Below are 7,173 nucleotides of genomic sequence, written 5' to 3'. Positions count from 1 at the left end.
ACAGAAAAAATTGAGCTTTTGTGCCTGATTCTAATGCACTCCGTCTTCAGGCGACGAGTGGCCTACCGGGACTATCCGACCGCCGTGTCATCCTCAGTGGAGGATGCGGATAGGAGGGCGTAGGGTCAGCACACAGCTCTCCCGGTCGTTATGATGTTATTCTTGACCGAAGCCGCAACTATTCGGTCGAGTAGCTCCTCAGTTGGCATCACGAGGCTGAGTGCACCCCGAAAAATGGCAACAGCGCATGGCGGCCTGGGTGCTCACCCATCCAAGTGCCGCCCACGCCCGACAGCGCTTAACTTCGGTGATCTCACGGGAACCGGTGTAGCCACTGCGGCAAGGCCATTGCCCTGCTTCTAATGGATTAGTGTTCAAACATTTTCTTCCTTTACGCCTCCAGACCTGCTCTCTGTTTTGGTTCCCTTCTTAGAAGAAACTACGCCTAACATTTATTGATATTAATTTCCCCGTGTCTGAATGATGCTGATTCCGCAACTGTTGTTCAAATAACGAGAAGCAACATCAAGGCCGAAGCCGGTTTCGGCCTTAATGTTGGGCCACTGTTAAGTGTATCTGAAAGTTATGCTGTAGATAAACAATGTCATTAATGTAGCAATAGAAGCAAGTCTTATTCAGAGTGACATAATAGATTTTGCGATGAATAGCTTCCAGAGCTCGCAGGGAGCTTCTGTAAAGTTTGGAAGGTAGGAGACGAGATACTGGCAGAAGTGTAGCTGTGACACCGGGCGTGGGTCGTGCTTCGGTAGCTCAGATGGTAGAGCACTTGCCCGCGAAAGGCAAAAGTCCCGAGTTCAAGTCTCGGTCGGGCACACAGTTTTAATCTGCCAAGAAGTTTCAACCTCTGAGCTCCTTCCGTATCCAAGAAACACATCTCAGTAGCGACACAGGAACTGTCATCCGCTGCGTTGACAACGACGCGATCACCAACAGAATCCACGAATTATCCAAGCACCACATTTTCTACTCTTCTTTACGACGTGCCTTCCTGCATCCCACTTGCGTTCGGCAGCGACGTGTGACAGAGCTTCATGTGTTAGTTACAGTACGTCTGGCAGCTTAGATGTGTTTGTATTTCCGGCAACACATCAGTTCTATAGTGCCGAGACTGTAGTGGTACGATAGTAACTGTAAAAAATGCAGCATTTGTATGGGTGGTCGAAGCCCTGAAAATTACTGTTTTTCGTGTTTCTACCATGATTATCGCTTTTGTTCGCGTGAGACCACATCTGTGGTGTAAAGCAATGGACATAACCCCAAAAATTTAAATTGTTATGTTCTTTTGTTAATTTTAATGCTCTTTATTGACTATCTTTCGTAAAATATCGATAATTAAGAGTTTATATTTGTAATTAAAACTGGAATTTTTCGTCTCATATGTAATTAGAAACGAGAAGATGTGCATCTTCAATAAAAATGTTGATTATATATGTGTTAATTAGCACATATTTGATGAATGTAGCAATTCGGATTAAATGAAAAAAGAATCTAAAAGAAATAAAAGAACAGCAGGAGATTCGAACCCACCTTTCACAGAGCATCTGATTGCCACTCTCCAACGCTACCTGTTATGCCATCAGCCTATGTAGTAAAAACGCGTAAATTTTAGTAAACACATTTCATCGCAAAACTTCAAAGCGATTTTCTCTGTAAACTTGTGAAAAACATAAAGACCAACCTATTTCTTTCCATTTTTGCGTTTCACTACGGAGCCGGAAGCAGCGTCAGTAATTTTTCCTGTACCTATTTACAGTGCGATATTCAAAGCATAAAGTGTTTACTGACTACAATTGTACAGGATTTTTGAAACAGAGTAATGAGATGTACAATTTAATCAAATAAAAAACTTTTCTTATTAAGAATGCTCTGACTAATAATTATGCACAGCTAGTTACAGTATATGACATAGTTCCATAGTGTACTGCAAAACAGTCCTCCAAAACAATGCGTTCAATTAACGATTTAACAATTGAAAATTTTAGGGAAAGCTTGCAACAGTTTGACTGGGATGAAGTGTACAGGGAACCTGATGCTAACTTAAAATTTAATCTATTTCATGATACCTTTGTGAGTATATTTGAAAACAGTTTCTCTAAGAAAACAGTAAAATATAATTGTAAGAAACCACCTAAGAAGCCATGGCGTATCTTATAGCTAGGAGGAGTAATGATCCAGAAACAGTGACACGTTGTAAAAACTACTGCACTTTATTAAGAAAAGTTACTAAAAATCCAGAATATGTGCATTATGTCTGAAACTAGCACATCTGATAATAAAGTTAAAACCATTTGGAATATTAGTGAACGGTAAACAGGGCAACAGGAGGATTGTATTTCTATCAGACTCAATGAAAAGTTTGTGAAGAAGAAGACAGTAGTAGAAAACATTTTTAATAATCATTTTTTAAATGTTGTAGAGAAAATAGGATCCAGCTACTCACTAGAAAATGCAACGCATCATATGGAAGAGGCAATAACTATGCAATTTGATAAAATTTAAATTTAACCCATCTCTCATACTGAAATTAAGAAAATAATAAATTCACTTAAAAGTAAAAGCTCACATGGAATTCATGGCATTTCCAATAGAGTACTAAAACCTTGTTCCCAACAGATAAGTAGTATTCTCAGCCAAATATGTAGTAACTCACTGAAACAGGGCATTTTTCCAGACAGACTGAAATACATCATTGTTAAACCATTGCATCAAAAAGGGGATAGGTCTGATGCTAACAACTACTGCTCAGTCTCATTTCTGACAGCTTTATCCAAAATGTAAAAATGAAATACTAACAAAATGTCAGTTTGGTTTTCAGAGTGGCTTTTCAACAGGAAATGCTACATATGCTTTCACTGATCAAATATTAAATGCATTGGATAACTGAACATCACTCATTGGAATATTTTGTGGTCTCTCAAAGGCTTTTCATTGTGTGTATCATGGAATTCTTATGGATAAGCTTAAGTATTGTGGTACGAGTGGGACAGTGCATATTTAAGTGGAAGAATACAGGAGGTTGAAACTAATAATACAGATAATCTGCAAAAACCAACGGAGCCCTCTAACTGGGGTGGTATCAAGAATGTTGTCCCAGAGGCTTCAGTCTTGGGTCCCTTGTTGTTTGTAATATATATTATTGGCTTGCCGCTCTATATTCTGTAGAAGCAAAGCTAGTTCTTTTTGCTGATGATACAAGTATAGCATTCACACCCAACAAACAAGAATCAGCTACGGAAATTGTAAGTAATGTCTTCCAGAAAATGGACTCTCACTAAATTTTGAGAAAACACATTATATACAATTATGTACAGTAAATAGCAGAACACCGATGATAAATATAGGCTATTAATAGAAGTCTGCTGCTAACGCATTCAAAATTTCTGGATGTGTGCATTGATGAGAAACTGAATTGGAGGGAACACTTCGATGATCTGCTCAAACAGTTAGGTTCAGCTACTTATGCTACAAGGGTTATTGCAAATTTTGCTGATACACATATCAATAATTAGCCAACAAATGCCTATTTTCATTCACTGCTTTCATATGGCATGATATTTTGGGGTAATTCATCGTAAAGAGAAAAAATATTATTGCACAAAAACGTGTAATCAGAATAATAGCTGGAGCCCACCCAAATTCACCTTGCAGACATTTATTTAAGGAACTCGGGGTATTCACAGTTCCTTCGCGATATATAATTCACTTATGAAATGTGCTATTAGTAACCTACCCAAGTTCAAAAATAACAGCGAAGTGCATGGTTACAACACTAGAACAAATGATGACCATCACTATTCTGGGTTAAATCTGACTTTGGCTCAGGAAGGGGTGAATTATGCTACCACAAAATTCTTTGGTCATCTGCGAGATAGCATTAAAAATCTGATAGATAGCCAACCAACATTTAAAAACAAATTAAAAGGCTTCCTGAATGTCAATTCCTTGTACTCAAGAGAAGAATTTTTGGGTATGAAGTAGTAACTGAGAAAAAATTTAATTATTTTGTTTAAAGTAAACTTATGTTAAAGTGACACGTTCCACATCATTACGAAGTGTCGTATTAGTGATCTATGGAATAAGTATTAATGTATGTAAGTATGTATACATAAATAGAACTTGCTTCAAACAACATAGCTGTAAGAGTGTACGTGTGCTAGGCTGGTGACCAATCATCAATCTTTTGTTTGTTTACTTCAGGTTTATTCTTATAATGAACGAAGTGTAGGTACGGTGTAAGACATTACTTTCACGTACTGGTACGACAAGAGTTTCTTCGCAGTAAGACGAGAATCCCGTACGAAGGTCTTGCAGACAGACTGGTGTTAGCGCAGAGACGATAATGGCCGGTAAGTGTGACGTAAATCTGTCAGATTCATCGTCACGAGAGTCTTCTCTGAAAGCCGTCGTGGGAACATGGTACCATGTTGTTATGCGTAGAGCAAAGTTCCAAATACAGTCTTAAAACGTGTGACTGTAGTGTGGATCCTTTCGCAAAATGGCGGAACATGGCTACTCCTAACTTGTAACTAAGAGTGATTTGAAAATGACATGAATACAGATGTTACACATGTGCTTGCCAAAGACGTTTAGTCGAAATTAGCTAATCGCACGATTAAATAAACATCGCGTTACAGCCTACTACGGACCATGTTTACGTGTATTAAACGTCCGGAGGCTGGGGATCCCAACAAAAACAACATTTTATGAGCTGGGGTGTTTGCTTGGAGTAAACACGCCTCCTCGGACAGCTTCCCGCGACGTTTCTTCTTCGCGGCCTCTCGTAACTTGGTCAAAAGGTTTCGGCAGTATGCTTCTGTGACGCTTTGCTACATACTAACATAATCTGTTAGCACCACACCATGGGAGTTCCAAAATAAACCCCGTATCTCCTTGCTCGATTATGATTGGGTCTTCGGCGTTTTCGACAGTCGTGAATCCACATCCTTCCACCGTTTATTCGGTTCATTTGTTTCCTTTCTCTACGGTTATCGTGATACACTCAGCACTCGTCCATGGTGGTCAGGCGTCTCACAAAGTGATATGGAGTGGGGTGACACAACTGCAACATTTCCGCTGTAACCACGGCCCGCTTTTTTGAATTGGTATGATTTCTCACGTAACCCAGCGGGCAAATACTTCTGTCAAGTTCTAAATGTCGTGTAAGATGTTAGAAACTGATCCACGACTGATTTTTCACTTTTTCCGCTATCGCCTCTATAGTGATACGACCGTCTTTGTGCACAAGGGCGTTTCCCTGTCTTGCGATTCCCGGTTCTTCATAGGGAGATGATCGCCCATTTCGTCCTTCGACTTGGCTGATCACGTCAGAAGTGTCTGCACTATCACAGAATGGACGGTTGCATAGGAGTAGGTAATGGGGAACAAGAGAGGGCATTTGGCCGCTCCTGGAATCGCGGTACAGACTTTTTATTTATTACGGAATTTTTCAGATGTCTAGCAGTCATTGCCTATACTGAAATATTGAAAATTGTCGACGTAACGAGAAATAATGCAGCTTTAGCACTCGCTATGTTTTTTTGCGTTTTCTTGGACGACATTCTGTTCATATGAAATTTCCTTCGTGCGGATGCGGTTTCAGAGCTGAGATGCAGTTGAGATGGATACGAATCTTTACAGAATCGTGTCGAAGTAATATTTTCAATACTTTTCTGTCCTTTTTTCCTTCACCCCTTACTCACGTCACTCGAAAAAAGGAAATGCCACTTTCTGCGCTAGCAGAGTGAGAGAAAAGTGTGAAATTAACGAATGTGCACTCCGCGAATGGCACCTTCTCAATGTCCGCAGGTCCAACACGGCGCAATAGAGAACCACAGTAATGTGACAAACTTGACAGACGATTATTACCTTAGTGCAGTCCTCGGTGACTAAAAGTTTATTCTACCGGAAAATTTTAGGGTGGTTTTGGGAGGTTTCCAACATTTGTCTAAACGTATATTCTCCCTGTAATACACATTTTCTAACAGATCCGAACAAATCTAGCCTTCGAAACATATTTTGTTCAACTTTAGTTATGACAATCGAACAACCTTTTGTAATTTGGAAGATATAAATGTTTGAAATCTGTTCCTTCTTTTTGAATAGCTCTGTAGTTATGTACAAAACAGTCTATTTCTTTGCTAGTTTCACCTGTGTAGTGTTCACTTCCGAAGTTATAATGTTATGGGCCGCGCGGTATATGGCGCTGCAGTCGTGGACTGTGCAGATGTTCCCGGCGTAGGTTCGAGTCCTCCCTCGGGCGTGGGTGTGTGTGTTTGTCCTTAGGATAATTTAGGTTAAGTAGTGTGTAAGCTTAGGGACTGATGACCTTAGCAGTTAAGTCGAATAAGATTTCACACACATTTGAACATTTTAAAATCAAAACTATCCATTGGGCGATCACTGAAAAACTTCTCTTTATGCTTGAACGCAGGTATTGTTCGAGAACCTAAGATTCTATTCGGTCTTGATTATCGTTGCGACCCACAAATAATCCATATGTATCACTCACGTTTGCTCCAATGTTTTCTGTCCTTACTTGGTGTGTATGGAATTTACTTGAAATGTTAGTAATGAGGAAACACGTCGATTATAATGGCAGTACGGGCAATGCAATAACTTGCCTCCAGTAAATTTGTTTCTCTTAAAATATGAAAACAATCCATCGCCCTATTCTGTTAATTCATCAAAGGATGTGGTATATGTGAAGTAACATGATATTTTGATTCAGAAGTAGAAAATTTGTACATTACGCCGTCTCTATTCATACAATGATACATTTCAGTTGCAAGACTTGCACCATGGAAGCTAACTGTCAACACGAAAGTCAACATAACCATTCTTCCGAATGGCTATGATGACTAAAATTTACAGCTTTAGAAGTGATAAATATTTTTTCTTTATGACCATCGTACTAGTAGCATCAGACCTACAAGTTTCCGTCCTTCAGTATGTATCGTACAACAATGGCGATAGCCTTAGTGAAGACTCATTCTTTACTTCCGTTTATTTATTTTTTCCTCCAGGATATGCGGCAATCCAGTGACTGATGGCTCCTAAGCTCTCAGAACATTGTACCGTTAATGCAACAGATGTTGCATACACAAACATGAGGCTCACTTATCGCAGAAATTATGTACGAGGTATGACTATAAA

General features: G+C 39.5%; 1 pseudogene; it reads right to left on the bottom strand.

The window, feature by feature from the left end:
• Window positions 1–235: 235 nt before the first annotated feature.
• Window positions 236–353, bottom strand: LOC126100844 (5S ribosomal RNA; annotated as a pseudogene).
• Between the last annotated feature and the right edge of the window lie 6,820 nt (window positions 354–7,173).

Source organism: Schistocerca cancellata, chromosome 1 (assembly GCF_023864275.1).
Source record: "Schistocerca cancellata isolate TAMUIC-IGC-003103 chromosome 1, iqSchCanc2.1, whole genome shotgun sequence".
Taxonomy (NCBI): domain Eukaryota; kingdom Metazoa; phylum Arthropoda; class Insecta; order Orthoptera; family Acrididae; genus Schistocerca; species Schistocerca cancellata.
This window is presented reverse-complemented; position numbering and strand designations above follow the sequence as displayed.